The following is an 18,519-nucleotide window of genomic DNA, read 5'->3' on the forward strand; positions in this document are numbered from 1 at the left end:
AAAATCTGTACGAGTAATATCAAAAAATTGTTTTGCAAAGGTCAGCCTCATGGTGGCGCTATGACAGGCTGATCTGAAAAATGTGGGACAGAGGTTCTGCTGTGGCATCCAGGGAGTGTGTGTGCGCAGTTTCACAGCTACCAGGCCAACGGTGGCGGAGATTAGCTGGTCACAGACAGAAGGACGGACGGACGGACGGACGGACGGATGGACAGGGGGCAAAACATACTCTCTCGCCATGCCTTTCGGCCTGGCGGAGACAATAATAATGATGCAATACATTTATCAAAAAGGACAACCATTGTCATTTACATTTTTAATACCGTTTGGAACTCAATAGTCCCATCCTCTATGGGTGGAGTTTCAGCTACATAGTAGTATAAAAGCAGTTTGCAGTTCCGGATAGAATCACTCCCTGGTACCAGACGTGATACACTGAAGAGTTTACAATATATCCTTTGGAAATAATCTTTTTTTCACACCTTTTTCTACACATCAATCTGAACTCATTGGTAAGACTTAATTCCTTGTGTGTGTGTGTGTGTGTGTGTGTGTGTGTGTGTGTGTGTGTGTGTGTGTGTGTGTGTGTGTGTGTGTGTGTGTGTGTGTGTGTGTGTGTGCGTGCGTGCGTGCGTGCGTGCGTGCGTGCGTGCGTGTGTGGTGTGTGATTGCGTTGGGGTGGGAGTTAAGCAGTACTATTATCTGTTTATGATCATCACAAAGAGAACTTGTTGCTTTTGGTTCCTATATTAGTTTGACTAAATCCAGAAAACAATTAGTGAAATGACTTTTGGTTTTGATTAATGCACATTATTTTGTAATTTTGTGCATTAACTTCGATTATAAAACACTTACTGTAAATCCTGTGTTAAACTACTTAATGCACATAAATCTGTAATGGTAGTTGAACATGGTGCATTGTTTGTTCGTGAGGAAGGTACCCATCTCTCTCTCTCTCTCTCTCTCTTTCTCTCTCTCTCTCTCTCTCTCTCTCTCTCTCTCTCTCTCTCTCTCTCTCTCTCTCAGTACTCAAAATGAGAGCCATATTACTTATCTGCATTTGTATGATAATTCATATTTTTATGTTGATTTTCACTTAATGCTGAACGGCAGTATAACGTTTTCTCATGTAGTTTTTTTTTTACATGTAGCCATGTGATTGGTTCAGGCTAGTTTTGTTACGCCTAACAAGCAACAGTTCATGTCAGCACATTTTGAGGTGATTTCATCTCCAGTTCACTCTGACTGGCTGTCACATACCTGTCTTATAACAAATGCATTATAATTATAGGCCTACTTCTTAACCCTGCCAATATCCATTCATAACTATTCTGGAATTCAAAATTAGAAACTCTGGAAACTGAAAACTGATAAGTCACCAAAGAACATACTGTATGTGTACTTTAAAATGATGGAGTAATTTGGGGTTGGAGAAAAAGTCCATGAGAGAACTTAGGGTCTCCTTTGGATGGAGGTAAAATATTATTATTATTATTATTATTATTATTATTACCCTTATTATTATTATTATTACCCTCATTATTATTATTACCCTTATTATTATTGTTATTATTATTATTATTATTATTATTATTATTATTATTGTGTAACTATGAGCATTTTATATTATGGGTCAAACATATGTGACTAGCCGTACTCCAGGTTGAGTTTTCTCGGAGAATCTCCTTCTTCAGCAGAAGAGAAAAAACTCAGTTGAATTTTCTATTGGTCTAAAATGTGTTAAAGCCACAGTAGCAATCTAGTAATACCAGGCTACATTTCACTTAAATGTCAGAGCTTAAATCGATTTTAGGATTTAAAAGACAAATATTGTACTTTTGACTCCACTACATTTAAAGGAAGGGGAAAAGTACATTATGAATTAACCACTTAAGCCCTGATTCAAATAACTAGATTTTCAGGCCGCTATGCCTGCAGGCCCGAACGTGGCCCCCGAACACACACTGGTGTAGCTATATCCTGGTGTAGCTATATAGTTGAGGGGGTCTTACGGGACAGCCTGTCGCGACACAAAAGAATAGCAACATAATATGGCAAGTAAATACATGTACATGTACTCCAGTTAGACCAATTAGTGTGCAAATTTGCACACTGCACTTTACTCAAGTAGTAGAGTACTTAAGTACAATTTTGAGGTTACATCTCATCGGCGAATTTTATACTCTTGAGTTAACTCTCTACAGATTAATTCCCTCATGTGACCTCTGATACCTCCCCCTGCTTCATATGAAATGAAAAAAGGACAAAAAGGAAATACATGCTAGACAACTCAGCTCTATTCAGCATCAGTCACATATTGTTCTAATTATATAGATCACTCCCCAAGAATTCACATACACACCCTTCCCTGTGGTTTCTTTCAAAAGTATGCATCCCCACAAGGGGTCATGCCTATGTTCCCTCAGCCTTATGTTCCCTCAGCCCTATGTTCCCTCAATAGCCTACCTAAAACTTTTTCATCCAAATTAGGTCCTATGTTCCCTCAGCCCGATGTTCCCCCATCTCAAATTAGCCCTTTCACGCATGAATTATGATAACCTGAGAAAAAATTGTTTTTATGTGTCTTTAGACATAAATATAACAACTGCACTTAATTTTTTTTAAAACAACAATTTTTTAAGGAGTTATTGACCTGTCCACTCAGGAGGACAGCATGCATTTGTGTTTTTAACTGAAAAGAATAAGGATCAAATACAACCAATGAATAAAATTATAAAGATATAATAATATCAAATCAAATATATTTGTAATGCTGTAAAACTAAATTTTTCACATTTCTAACATATTCTAATACTATTTATTAACTTTCTCTTGACTCCTCGGCTCAACAAACACAAAACACATAAATAATAGTGTTTCTACTGTCAAGTGAAAACCAAAATAACTCTAAATTGAACACCAACATGAGTGCTTACTGTCTAGTGAAAACCAAACTGTGTGATGGGTGATGGCTGATTGAAGTTATCCTGGCATGGCCAGACTAGTGCAGGCTAGATTGAAGTAGTCGCACCTGGCCTGAGTCAAACTAAATTGACTAAGCACCTAGGGCACAAAGCCTGCAAGCATTTTATGCAGATGTACTTGGATGTTCCTGTGCATGCAACATCATGGCATCTGTTTGCATTGTTTTGTGTCTGTATGCTGGGGCCAGTGGTTTCCAGGGGCAAACCTGGTCTCAGGGGTGCCTTGGACACTGCAATGTGTTTCACAATGTTCATACAAGATGGACTTGGTGAAGCGATATAGTACAGGATATAGGTCAGTAAAACTGAAGAGACTGTATTACTGAAATACATCTGAAAGAGAGTGTTGGGAGAGTTACTCACAATGTCCTCTGTTATTTTTGTAGAAAATGTTCATCAAAATAATGGTGGCGGTTGGTGGTGATTTTGGGTGGGGGGCTAAGAAATCTATTATACTATAAGCTACCTATATAGTTCACCCTGCAGCAACAGCATCACATTCCAGATACCAGGTTACAGTAATGACACTACTATATGCCTATACTTTGTTATAGCAAGAGCTCCACTCCACAACAACACAAGTAGGCTACCCACAATAATAGCCTGATGATGCAAAAAATAAACATACACACACACACACACACACACACACACACACACACACACACACACACACACACACACACACACACACACACACACACACACACACACACACACACACACACACACTACTATTTTTTTCTCTGTGCATTTTAGCAAAAAGGATTATATGCCAAAATGATTGGATAGGCAAATGTTATGTGTTCCAACAGTAATGACTGCTGATAACCTACTGCAACAGTTTTTATTACAACTGTAATCAATTAAAATAGCTCCATGGGGATTGTTTTTGTTTGTGTGGGATGGGAGATGGCTGACCTGGCCTGAGTCAAACTAATTGGACTAATTGGACTCAGAGTTGGGCATTGTGAGTCCAATTAGTTTGACTCAGGCCAGGTGAGAGTACTTCAATCAACCATCACCCATCACACAGTTAGGTTTTTGCTGAAGTCTGACCACTTGGGTCAAAACTGAATTTCCCTTGTAGGTTCAAATAGGTTATTATTATTATAATTTTTATTACCCGTATTATTATTATTATTATTATTATTATCATCATCATCATACAGCTTCACTGTCACTGCTAATCATATTAGCTTATCCTTCTTTTTCTGGCAGCCATTGATCACCACTGGCCATCATCATCCTCACTTTAGTCATATAATAGTTACTCCACTATCCTGTAGGCCTAGGTCTATAATGAGCTGCACATGACCTCTACAAAATATAAATAGACACAAATGTACTCCCATAATGTAAAAAAAATATGCATAAAATATTATGTTTGATACAAACAATGCAGGTTACTTTCTAATAACATGAATACATTGATTTATATCCAGAAAGGTAACTGCAGATGAAGCATTTTCAAGAGCAAACTGTGGCAGCAAAAGTATGAATTGTAGTTGAAATAGAGCCAGTTGATGCATGCAGTCCAATTTAGTGGACAGATGATCAATCATAATTTCCTCCCAATATAAAATCAATACTTGGAATTTTTCACAACTATAGTGCTTATTAGATGTTACTTGATGTAATAATATTTTTTTTACCTGCAGGGGTCTCCTACTTTAGAAGGAATGGATAGATATTCCTGAGCTGTTGGGCTTGTTTACATTTCTGTCAGCCATCTTGGATGTTGAAAAAATTATGTTGCAGTTACAACACCTGGCCACTGGATGGCAGTATTGAGGTGATGCTCTAGCGTCCCCTGTATAGGCTAGTATGCAACTCTGACATCAAAACCTATTCTTATAATAGAAAATGACATTTTAATAACTGTAGTGACCGTTATGCGTGAAAGGGTTAGACCCTATGTTCCCTCAGCCCTAGGTTCCCCAATCCCAAATTAGACCCTATGTTCCCTCAGCCCTAGGTTCCCCAATCCCAAATTAGACCCTATGTTCCCTCAGCCCTATGTTCCTTCAGGATCACACATAGCCCTTTGATTGATTGATTGATTGATTGATTGATATCTTTATTGATCATGAAATAAAACATATGTCACATGTAACACATACATCTGAGCCACCATAATCAAAAGGATGACACAAAAAAGCTTACAGTTTGTTTCCATTGCGGTCCCTTCCATAATGTGTTGGTGAGGTCACCTGTTGGGGTCCTCTGAAAGGGGGTGCAATGATGTGTCTCGCCAGTCCGGATATTACGTTTGTAACGTCGACCCACCATTCACCGTACGCATTAGGCAATTTTAATGTAGGATAGGCCACGTCCGATTTTATTTAATTTCGTTGGCTATCCCTTGGCCTTATGACAAGGGATAGCCTAAAATGTGTAGAATAAATACAAAGTTTCAACATTTTTGTCAACTAAAACTAAAACCGGCGTGTGATTCCAAATGCATAAAGATAACTGATAGTAGGGGGAATTATGTGAAAAATCATTACGAGGTGGATACAGGCATGACATTTGGCACACATGTAAACTGTAAACATGTAAACTCAACATCATGTGTGTGCATGTCTGTGTATGTAAGGGACACAGGGAAACTGTCAGAACCTTCCCTAAAACATCCAGGACAACGCTCCATACGTCCCAGACTTCCAAACTGTGGAACACACAGTGTGTGTGTGTGTGTGTGTGTGTGTGTGTGTGTGTGTGTGTGTGTGTGTGTGTGTGTGTGTGTGTGTGTGTGCTTATTTATCTTACTTTCTGCATATTCTTATTTATTTTACTCTCTGCATATTATTTTATTTATTTTACACTCATCTTCTTGATCATTACTGTTTAGTATTGACTCATGTGTGCCATTTGATGCTCTAACTAGAATGCCTCTCTACCCACTAAGCTACGCCCGCCCCAAAGGACAATTTGATATACAGTACTTCCAGCAACTACAGGCGTCTAATCTATAAACTGTAAACATAGCAACATCATTTGGTGCAAATGTGTGTGCATGTCTGGGTGTGGGGGACACAGGGAAACTGTCAGAACCTTCCCTAAAACATCCGGGACAACGGTCCATAAGTCCCAGTATTCCAAAATGTGGAACAAACTCCCCTTTGCAGTTAGAACTGTAGACTCACTCCCAATTTTCTGAAGACATCACCTCAGACTCCACTTTAGCCTGTAGTACTAGCCTTGACGACCATGCAGTCTTATGCAAAGGTTAAAATGTAATTTCCTGTAGTTTGTATAGTTTCAATGTACATATCATTATTTATTTTTATATTGCACTGTGTAGACTGATGAGGTTCTTGGTTGACCTATAATCCTATTACTGAGGCACTACACTTATTGTACGCTCTGGATTAAGAGCATCTGCTAAATGCCTAAATTGTAAATTGTAGGTCTGTTTTGCAATTGCAAACCAGTATGGTACTGCACAGGCTTATGAAACAGCTTTTTTTTCACTTTATGGGAGAAAACTGAAGACAAAAGATAAAAAAAAAGAGAAGTATGACTAAGTTACAGACCGTGTTGATCACATGACTGTAGAGATACTGTGTACCGATTTGCATGACGTTTGGATAAAAGCTGTGGGAGTAATAACCAAAAATGGGTTTTGCACAAATCTGCCTCCTGGTGGCGCTATAACAGGCCCATGTGAAAAATGTGGGGCAGAGGTTCTGATTTGGCATCAGTGAGTGTGTGTGCACAGTTTCGCAGCAACCGGGCCAACGGTGCGGGAGATTAGCTGCTCGCACACGGACAGACAGGACAGACAGGACACACGGACGGACGGACGGACAGGGTGCAAAACATACTCTCTCGTCATGCCTTTCGGCCTGGCGGAGACAATAATAACTAGAAAATGTGCTCCTCGGAGCACAAGTCTCCGCCAGCAGACCCGTGCTATTTTAATCAAACGGCTTTGCCGTAGGGATATCTGAATTTGATCTTTGACTTGTTGTGCTTCCACCATGTACTGAGCTGCCAGGAGATAGTCTATGTCTTTAGCGAAACGGCCATCACAATGCAAAAGGCGTTGGTTAAAATATTTTCTGTGTGTGATGTTTTTTGCTCTTTCTGTTTTTAAACCACCGCGGCCATAAGGGTACTTTGGTGGGTTTGCCATCTCTTCAAACTTGTCGTCTTGGTAGAATGCGCGTGGTTTTTGGTGTTCTGCAGTGGCGACTGAATATGTAGTGTCTGCATCTAAAAAATGTTCTTCTTGAAGCAATGTGTCATATGGGAGTCCTCGTAATTGACTGGTTTGTTTAAATGCTTGTCTGTCTTCTTCATCTTCATTGTCTTGAACAGTTTCAGCAGTTGATTGGTGTGTTTGATCTATGTCAGTTTTCTCTAGTGCTACATAATGTATTTGATCAAGGTGGCCAATTGTTACAGTATTAAGACTTCGGCCTTGTTGTGGGATCAATTCAACTCTATAGTCCTCTTCTGTGTTACTGTTGTAGATGAGTATGCTTTCTTAGCTTTGGCCTTCTGCGCCTTTGCTTCTTCATCAGGTTTCAGACGATGATTTGCTGCTTCTTCAGTTTGCGAAAAAATTATTGCTTTCAAAAAACATAAATGGCTTTTTGAAGTGACACACCTATTTATAGGATTTTATTTCGTCATGCGTCTCGCTAGCCAATCAAAAGCATTGGTGACAACATATTGTCACGTGTCACGTGAAGTTTGACCAATGTTAGCTTGGCTAGGGGGGGGGGGACACACAGCGGGACAGAACGAAAACATACTCTCCACCTCCGGCGGAGACAATAACTAGAAAGTTATTGTTCCTGAAGAAACAGTGTGGGATCTCTAAGAATGTTGAGCTGGTATTGAGTAGTAGTGTTATAGTAGGGTCATAATACAATGACATCAGTATTATGACGTCACTAGAATGGCATTACCATTCACTAGAATGGCATTATGCATTATGACGTCACTAAATGGCACTTCTCCATTGAAATGACCCAAAAAACGGGGGGAATAATAATAACTAGAATGGCATTACCATTCACTAGAATGGCATTACGTATTATGACGTCACTGAATGGCATTTCTCCATTGAAATGACCCAAAAAACGGGGGGGGGGGGGGGAAATAATAATGATAATAATAAATAGTGAAGATAACATTAGTGTGATCGCTAAAGCGATCCCACAACAATAAAAACCAGGGAAGAAGTGGGCGGTGTCTTGCTAGCTAATCACAATACTGAATGGAGTCATCCAATCATGTACAAAAGATAAATACATTTATTGAAACACTCTTTATGATGGACGAAACCATAACTTTACAAAAACCAATTTATGGTTTTTGTAAAGTTATGGTTGCTTATATAGGGCTATGCACATGTGTCATGTGACACTGGCCAATCACAGTCCTGAATAGATTGTGATTGGCCAATCACAGCGCAGGATAATTGTACAAATTTCCAAACCTCACTTTTAGGGCCGGTTTCACTGCCTAAGATATTTGTACATTTTTCCAAATCTCACTTATAGGGGCGGTTTCACCGCCCAAAAAAAAGAAAGAGAGAGAATGCAAAAAAGAGCCAAAAAAAGAGAACATCAGCATATGTACACGGGCAGGATATGCAGAGATGGTGGATGCAAAGAGGCAGGGGTTCTTTGCACGGCATAGGTTTGTGGTTAGGTCAAAACTGGCACATCTTCCATTTATCTGTGCATGTGAGACATGACATTCTCTGCCCACGTCTTCTCCTCTCGTGTTGTCCTCATGCAACCCGCAGACAGAGCTGTTAGTTTCTGTTTCACCAACATGCACAGCCCTCCTCATGCTGTAGCTGTTATTGCTGGAGTGGAAAAACATAAAGCTTCTTGTTAAATGGTTAAAAAGTGAATCCTAGATCAAGACTAAATAAATGACAACAATTAATTAATTAAGAAAAAGCTTTTAAGAAGACATTTAAAAGAGGATACTGAGTTTTCCTGAGATCCCCAGGCCGGGAGTTCAACAGCAGCATTGCTAAAGCCCTGTATCACTGCTGGATGATCTAAGGCAATGCCCAGGCTCATAGGGAGCTAAAAGATCACACATATAAGTCACGGCTTTAAAAAACAAGCAGTAAACACATTAAATGAATACTAAAACTCACATATAATCAATGAAGGGCAGCAAGGACTTGTGTAATGTGCTCACTTCTCTTGTGTGTCAAATAGTATGTGTGTCAAAAGCCTAGGAGCAGTGTTTTGTATCAATTGCAATATTTAGCTTTCTGATACCCGAATAAAGTGCAGAAAGGAGATTAAAGCATGGATGACCTTTTCTAGGTTTGAGGCAGTAAGGACTGGCCTGACTTTAAGATAAGAAGGGCCCAAAGGAGTGGTCAGCAAGTATACATGTGACAAAAATAAATGAATAATCAACCATAAAAGGCAAAAAATGATGTACCATTTCAATTTACAAACTTACAAAGCTTATTTATATTGAAACATCTCTCTACGTCGTCTTCAGACGAGCCCTCCATCGGCGTCCCCAGTCATCTCGGTTCTTCATACATCTGGCCAGCTCCTTTGTGCTTTCTGCACCAGCATCTTTTCTTAGTAGCTACATCCACGTAGGTAGGTGTGGGACGTCCTCTTGATCGATGCCCGTGTGTTGGTTCCCACAGTACGAGCTTTTTGACCGTGAATTCTCGGTGTCGGTGTTGATTCTATTTTAGTTTTGGATCTAAGTATGGCAAACAATAATAATCCTATACTATCCTAATAGATTGATTAGATGCTTATATTAACCACTTAAGCCCTATTTTATACTTCAGTCATATACGATTATGTCACACAAAAATAACTATCTACAAGCTCACAAGTCAGCATTGTGATGTGTTGTGTTCGTTTTAAGGATTTTTCCAATTAATGAACATTTCTGCCAATAATTACATGACAAGTGTCCTCTCGAGCTTTGCTCTACATCAGACAGAACTGAATATGTTTTCGATTCGATGGTGGTTGCAGAGAGGCATGGTGTTGTTTGCAAGGCATAGGGATGTGGTTAGGTTGAAGGTTTCACATCTGTCATTTCTCAGTATTAAATATGATCTACAGCCTTCTTTGTGCCCACTTCCTCTCCTCTCGTGATGTTCTCTACACCACAGCAGACAGAGCTGTTAGCTGCAGTTTCATATGTACCAACACACACAACCGTTAACTTCACCTTGTCAAAACAAGATGGTGGTGCGACATGCACAGCGGCCAACTTCACTTCATCCTGTGAAAACAAGATGGCGCAGAGACAAGTGGACTTACATGGTCTCCACACAACGTTTTATTTCCTATACTAACAATGAGGGGTCAGTCTGGGGTCAGTCTGGTGTTTCCCAGCTGAGGGAAGACCCCAACCGAAAGTCAGAAAAATATTCTTCTGGCTGCTTCAAAAGTGTAATAAATCAACTTGAACCCCATCAATTTCTGATAGTTTGGACAAAAATCCTACGGGAGGTGTTTTTTGGACATAGCATACCACACTTGAGCCTAAATAAAATAATCATATTTTTGTACTGGAAACACGTCTCTCCTCCTCTGTCCTTATCAAACCTGTTGTTGGGTATTTTAAACTGAATGTATGAGGGGAAAAAAAAACCTTAGCCTTAATGGCAAGAAAGAGAGTATAGAACAAGTCAGATAGGTTATCGTGGCCTCCTGGTGGCGCTATAATAGGCTAATGTGAAAGCGGACACTGCATTCATGATTTGAGGCATTTTGTTCCAAAAATGTGTTTTGCTAAATTATACCTGCTGGTGGCGCTATAACAGGCCAATGTGAAAAAGGTGGCATTTTTTCCTCGGCCTAGTGGGAAGGTGTGCGCAAAATTTCACGGCAATTGCACGCTGCGTTGATGATTTGAGGCATTTTGTTCAAAACGAACCAATCCTGCAAACTTTGGAAGCGAATCTTAGCCAATCAGGATAGAATATAGACAATCGGACAGATCCGTGTTGATCACATGACTATATAGATACTGTGTACCGATTTGCGTGAGGTTTGGACAAAATCTGTAGGAGTGATATCCAAAAATGTGTTTTGCACAAATCGGCCTCCTGGTGGCGCTATAACAGACCAATCTGAAAAGTTCGGGGCAGAGCTTCGGCTTTGGCATCCAGGGAGTGTGTGTGCACAGTTTCGCAGCGGCCGGGCTAACGGTGCCGGAGATTAGCTGTTCACAGACAGACACACGGACGGACAGACACACAGACGGACACACACACGGACGGACAGGGGGTAAAGCATACTCTCTCGCCATGCCTTTCGGCCTGGCGGAGACAATAATAATGATAAGTAGTGAAAGCTCATCTGTCAATCAAATAAATACAATAAAATAAATACAAATTAAAGGGCCCCAACATGATAATCTAGAGGGCAAGACCCCTACATGGTACTAATCATGTCACCAAGATTGCTTTCTTTCATCTTAGAAATATTGCGCGAATTAGAGACTATCTGTCGTTAGACGATGCAAAAACGTTGATCCACGCTTTTGTTTTCTCTCGGCTTGATTACTGCAACGCACTCTACTCTGGCCTGCCAAAGAAAACAACTGACAGATTACAACTTGTTCAAAATGCGGCAGCCAGAATTTTAACTAAAACTAGGATGAGAGAACATATCACTCCAGTTCTAGCTTCACTACACTGGCTCCCGGTTGTTTTTAGGATTGATTTTAAAATTATTTTAATAGTTTATAAAGCTCTAAATGGTCTGGCACCTTCCTACCTCTCTGACTGCCTAGAGAGATATGTTCCAAACCGGGCCCTCAGGTCTTCAAGTGCTGACCTGCTCGAGGTGCCTACAATGACATAAAAAATACGGTGAAGCAGCATTCTGCTTTTACGGACCGACAGTGTGGAATAAACTCCCATTACACTTAAGACAGGCAGCCTCTGTCGATAGCTTTAAAGCACAGCTCAAGACCTATTTCTTCACTCTTGCTTTTAGCTGATTCTTTGGTTGATTTTTAATTCCTCACTGTATTGCCTATTTTAATGTTGTTTTATGCCTTTGCTTTTATTTTATTTTATTTTATTTTTGTTTGCTTTATTGTTAAATTGGTTCTAACTGTAATTGTATTCTTGCTCTGTAAAGCACTTTGAGCTGCATTTCATGTCATGAAAGGTGCTATACAAATACAGTTTATTATTATTATTACAGTGTTTTTTACAAACCAGTATTGTACTGCACATGGCTTATGAAACTATATCACATTTTGACACTACTTGCCTTTTACGTTGTGGGAGGAAACTGATTACAGAAGTGAGCAGTTACTAATATAGAAGTGAGCAGTTACAGAAGTGGTCAATTTCATCATCAACTTTATGTTGAAATTTGTGGACCAGTAGATCATATTTCACACTAATAAAAGTAAATGGTACTAAATAGCAGTAAAAGTGGTTCTGTGTGTGTGTATGTGTATGTGTATGTGTATGTGTATGTGTATGTATGTACGTATGTATGTATGTATGTATGTATGTATGTATGTATGTATGTATGTATGTGTGTGTGTGTGTGTGTGTGTGTGTGTTTCTGTGTGTGTGTGTGTGTGTGTGTGTGTGTGTGTGTGTGTGTGTGTGTGTGTGTGTGTGTGTGTGTGTGTGTGTGTGTGTGTGTGTGTGTGTGTGTGTGTGTCAGGGATTCCGTTAGCCGGTATTTACCGGCCATTGACCGGTAAATACCGGACATGTTTAATTGGCCGGTAATTATAAACACCACCGGCCACCGTGGCCGGTTGGGAAAATGCTGTTTTTAGGCTATTTTATCATTTAAGCCTATTATTAATATTATTATTTGGAAAAAATAGTTGTCTACAACCATTAATATCATAATCATTTAAAGTTTTTTATCATGATCTGACTGTGTGGTTTAATTCCGACAGCCTGTTATAGATTAGCCTATTCGTTGTACGATGGTGTCGGGCGTTGAAAATATCAGAGCTACAAGCTCACAGCACGCGCCGCGTTGTGAGCTTGTATGTCTGCTATTTTTGATACGCCACAACACAACACAACTGAGAGACACAGCTGTGTCTCCTCCTACTCAGCGCTGAGTAGGCTGGTTCGCTCGGGTGTTGATAAACAGAACCGGTATTGAAGATTACTCTGTGTTGTAAATATTTCTGCTGGGACCTCTTCACCCAGGACAGTTACTCCGGTAAAAGAGCAGACGTGTACTCCAGAATTACTTTGTTTGTCTTTATATAAAGATTTGCAGAAGTACATGGGAATGGCAGATTGGATCATGGGTGATGATATGAATGTTAGCAAAGGACTGTATTTGAGTGGTAGTTCTGTAAACAGAATAAAATAACAAATGTACAATAATTTCAACTGGAATTAATTACCACAATACATGAATTAGCTACATCACTAATAATGTACAGCATGTATGTGAATTAACATGTAGTTATGATGTACAATTAACAGGGTAATGAAATTCCTTTACAATTAATATAATGGCCACAACTAGCTGGCCAGGCTAGCTTAAATTAGCATGTGAGCTAACCAACCCAACAGCACAGAAATGCACACACATATGGCCTTAAAAACGTCATGTACCCTACACAACATTCTCTGCACATAGCATTAAACATTAATACAAGTTGTGCAATACAGTAGTAACTTACTCTTCATGAACGCACTCATAAAATACAAGGGACGTGAGACGCTGCGGACCGTCTCAACGTGAGTTCAATGTAAACACTGAGGACCCCAACACTCGCAGGGCTACCTAAAAGCCTGACTGAAGTGGAAAACTTAGCTGCCCAAAAAGGTGCCTGAACAAAACAAACGTAACATGAAACTCAAGACAAAAGAGAAGGGAATTTATAACACACAACTGAGAGACACAGCTGTGTCTCCTCCTAATCACGATGAGTAGGCTGGTTCGCTCGGGTGTTGATAAACAGAACCGGGATTAACGTTAACAAAACAAAACAAAACCTACTTTTGCATATCAAGGATGAATGAGAATCGATGTAAAGCCCAAAATATATATTCATTTGTTTATACTGTGTGACGGTGTCGTGCAGGTAAAGGCTCTGGCGCAGTAATCGGAGGACTCGCCCCCATTTTTCAGGCGGACCAGCGGTTCTTGTATTCTTGTATTTGTTTTACTGAGGATAAGGGTAGAAATAGGTTTAGGATTAGGCATAGTTTTACTGAGGTTAAGATTAGGAATAAGGTTAGGTTTAGGCATAGTTTACTGATATGTTTAGGAATACCAGGCAAATACCTCCGGTATATACCAAATACCTCCCTGGGGCGACATTGTTTTGGGGCGAGCGGGCGTTTTGGTATTCGTCGTGCAGCAGTTCACTCATGGCATGCCCTCTTTATACATTTCATTTTTGGCAAGCGACATCTCTGCATGATATAGTAGATCATATAATTTAGTTATCTATAAAAACAGGGACAGATTGCATCTGTGATAAAGTGGAAAGAAGCGCAGCTCTAACGTAACACGGTGTAATGATCAGTTGGGTGCATGTATGCAGTGCAAACACGCATGTGACGTTAATTATAATATATGGCCGATAAATGTATTCTTTGGCCGGTAAAATATAATCCTGCCATGGTGGCCAGCCCCAAAAATGTGTGTGTGTGTGTGTGTGTGTGTGTGTGTGTGTGTGTGTGTGTGTGTGTGTGTGTGTGTGTGTGTGTGTGTGTGTGTGTGTGTGTGTGTGTGTGTGTGTGTGTGTGTGTGTGTGTGTGTGTGACGGGACGTCAGAATAATGGGCTGTCTGAATAATGACATGGCACTATGCTAACACTTTTAATAACACACAGCAGCAGAAGGAAATGGACACAATGTATCATACATGTGGGTGTGAACTGTGGTTTACAATATATAGGACATCATTCGAGTCACACTCAAAAGTGTGGACTTGGTACAGTACGTTCTGCTGACAGGCTTTTTAATGGGTTAAACTGTAAAAATGCTTAGGGCTTATCAATAAATCATTATCATTCATTTTTCTAACTTCTATATAAACTGGACTGGGCCTATATTGTTTAACTTCTCTGTTTTCAAAATGTTGTACTTTTTGTGACATGACATTGCCACACCCTCTTTTAATCCTAATCCTAATCCTATCCTATTATATATTAAGGAAACCTCGGTCGGTCAGTCAATCAGTCAGTCTGTCTGTTCTGCATGTTTTTCCTCAGTGGGTTGAGCAATTGACCTGAACTTGCACACAGGCATTGACCATTAGCATATGCAGACAGTGACGTGGCCCGTTTTTCACTTTCCCCAAATTTAAGCTGTTTATTAACATTTTTGTGTAAACACCGGAGATTCAGAGTTTGGGCTATAGGATCTGTTGTCATGGTTACATGCTTTTACACCCATGACGCCAGAAAATGCCAGGACAGACAGACGCTGCCTGCAAACTTATAAAGGACTGTTTTAGGACGGCGCTTTAGATATCATCTCCATAGCACTAGCACGCAAACTGACACGTGCCATGTTCGAATCCAGGTTGCGTTATTAGCATGTCGGAATAACGGCGTAAACAGCGTAAACTTCTCATGGTTGTGGGTGGCAACAATTCCACATCGGGTCGTAAATGATCGGGTTGTCACACACACACACTACACTTCAACAGGATTAAATCAGTGTCCAAAACATAACTATACGTACCAAGCGCATAACACAAAAGTCTGCATATAGTTTGTCTGCTCACATCGTGACTGTCTATAACTTTTTGAGATATCTTGCTAAAAGATATCTGATACAGACAGACAGACAGACAGACAGACAGACAGACAGACAGACACACAGACAGACAGACAGGTTAATGAACAAACAAACAGGAGCAAAAACATCAGCTCATTTGTACTCTTCCGAGGGAACATAGGGCTGAGGGAATATAGGGTCTAATTTGGGAAGTGGGAACATAGGGCTGAGGGAACATAGGGTCTAATTTGGGAAGTGGGAACATAGGGCTGAGGGAACATAGAGCTGAGGGAACATAGAGCTGAGGGAACATAGGGTCTAATTTGGGATGGGGGGGACATAGGGCTGAGGGAACATAGAGCTGAGGGAATATAGGGCTGAGGGAACATAAGGCTGAGGGAACATAGGGCTGAGGGAACTTGAGTACGCTCCCGCACACAACAGTCAATGCTGGAGGAGATTTGTCTACAGCTTAAAACAGTGTTATAGACTGAGGTTAGTAGAGCTTAAATTCCTTTTTAACATGTGTGCTGGAAATCTGAATGGGGACTCAAATAAGATAGACATAATAAGGCAAAGACAACAGGTCATAGTTTAGAAGAATGAGTGATTATATTGTGATGGCTTCTCAGCATCAGAGGCACAATGGTTTCAATATATTGTAATCCCAACTCTAACTTCCAACCGATTGATAAACATAGATAAACACATGAAAGACTGACCTTCATAATAAATCCTTTTGTTTCACACAGGGCAATAACACCTATCTGTCAACTATTCCTGTCCCACCCAAACAGACAAGCTAATTTGCTTATCACCTTAGCATGATGACAAAAGTATGCAAATGTTTCAAGAGGTGTGTATAGCAGGATGGGGTCCCACAGCACAAATTAAGACCGGGGAAGCAGAAAAAAAATTCAATATTACATTAGTTCATTTTAAATGTTTACTTGATAAAATATCTTTGACACATGTGAATATGGAAATAAAATATTACTTTTACAATATAGCTTTGCAAGCTAGTTGACTAGAAGTAGGCCACAACAGTAATGTTCGGACAAGTTTTGCAAAGAGAGAGAGAGAGAGAGAGAGAGAGAGAGAGAGAGAGGGAGAGAGGGAGACAGACAGACAGACAGTGATTGATTGATTGATTGATTGATTGATTGATTGATTGATTGATTGATTGATTGATTGATTGATTGATTGATTGATTGATTGATTGATTGATTGATTGATTGATTGAATGGTTGATTGATTGATTGATTGATTGATTGATTGATTGATTGATCGATCGATCGATCGATCGATCGATCGATCAATCGATTGATCGATTGATTGATTGATTGATTGATTGATTGATTGATTGATTCATTGATTGATTCATTGATTTCAACTCAACTCAACTCAACTCAACTCAACTCAACTCAACTCAACTCAACTCTATTCTATTCTATTCTATTCTATTCTATTCTATTCTATTCTATTCTATTCTATTCCATTCCATTCCATTCCATTCCATTCAATCTTTATTCCAGACACTCAGGGGGTCATAGAGTACATACAAATATTACATACATAAAATAAATTAAACAGCTAAAAACCATAGAATCATATATAGAGGCTGACTCTCCAGTCGATGAGTAGCAGAGACATTCCCCCCCCCCCCCCCAGTACTAGGGTTTCATGTGTTTAAATAATCAGAATGCAATTGAAAGTATAAATGATTGTCCAATAGAGATACACTGAAATAGCCATGTGCAACTTCAAATATGACTTAAAAAACAAATCACTTTAAATAAAACAATACAAAATGAATTAAATATTTACAAAATAACATATTGTGGCAATAGAGGAAAAAAATACAAATCTGGCAGTGTACGATGTAACGGAATGTTGCCAAATCCTTTGAAATATTTTACTTTTACTCCTTTACATTTGGTCAGGGCCGTGCTTTGCTGTAGGCAAGGTTCGGCGGCCGCCTGGGGCCCCACACAGGCAGGGGGCACCATGAGATTTTTTTATTTTTATATATATATATAAATAGAAATAAACAGCTTTCCAATGCATTGGAGGCCCCTAAACAAATCCAACATGGGGCCCCAAACAATCAGGGGGCCCCATGAGATCTCCTCAAATTATTATTTAAAAATATATATAAATAAACAGCTTTCCATTCCATCTGAGGCCCTTTAAAAAATCCAACATGGGCCCCAAACAGTCAGGGGGCCCCATGATATCTCCTCAAATTATTATTTGAAAAACTATATAAATAAACAGCTTTCCATTCCATTCGAGGCCCTTTAAAAAATACATCATGGGGCCCCAAACAATCAGGGGGCCCCATGAGATCTCCTCAAATTATTATTTAAAAAACTATATAAATAAACAGCTTTCCATTCTATTCGAGGCCCTTAAAAAATCCAACATGGGGCCCCAAACAGTCACGGGGCCTCATGAGAGCTCCTCAAATTTTAAAAATGCCACTAAGACCTTTTCACTAGGCCCCCCTCAGTCCAGAGTAGACTTCTTCCATAGGCCACCGGCACAAAGAAGCACCATTCGTCACACCATGCTAGAGTGCCACATTTACATTTGAATGCATATCACCACAATCTACATTGCAGAAAGTTAAGTTAAGACTCTTCCCCCTATCTCTCTCTCTCCAATTAAATTCAAAGGATCTTTATTGGCATGAGAAAACATATGTTTACATTGCCAAAGTGAAACAAAACAATGAATTTACAAATAAACTTCTGCTTTTAGCATGTAGCTAATTACAATGTGAAAATGTTTGGGCTCTCAGGTGATCTGTAGCTGAAACCTGAGAACAA

At 39.7% G+C, this 18,519-nt stretch overlaps 1 protein-coding gene across 2 annotated transcripts in view; it reads left to right on the forward strand.

Moving 5' to 3' along the window:
* The first annotated feature begins 416 nt into the window (after positions 1-416).
* LOC308073726 (apoptosis-associated speck-like protein containing a CARD) overlaps positions 417-18,519 on the forward strand; it is a 29,011-nt gene continuing 10,908 nt past the window's right edge. For both annotated transcript variants that reach the window (XM_080412813.1, XM_080412814.1), the window contains exon 1: positions 417-512. The gene's annotated coding sequence lies outside the window, so the exon portion shown is untranslated. The remainder of the gene's footprint in view (positions 513-18,519) is intronic.

This window comes from Gymnoscopelus braueri (genome assembly GCF_963280865.1).
Source record: "Gymnoscopelus braueri genome assembly, chromosome: 18".
Classification (NCBI taxonomy): domain Eukaryota; kingdom Metazoa; phylum Chordata; class Actinopteri; order Myctophiformes; family Myctophidae; genus Gymnoscopelus; species Gymnoscopelus braueri.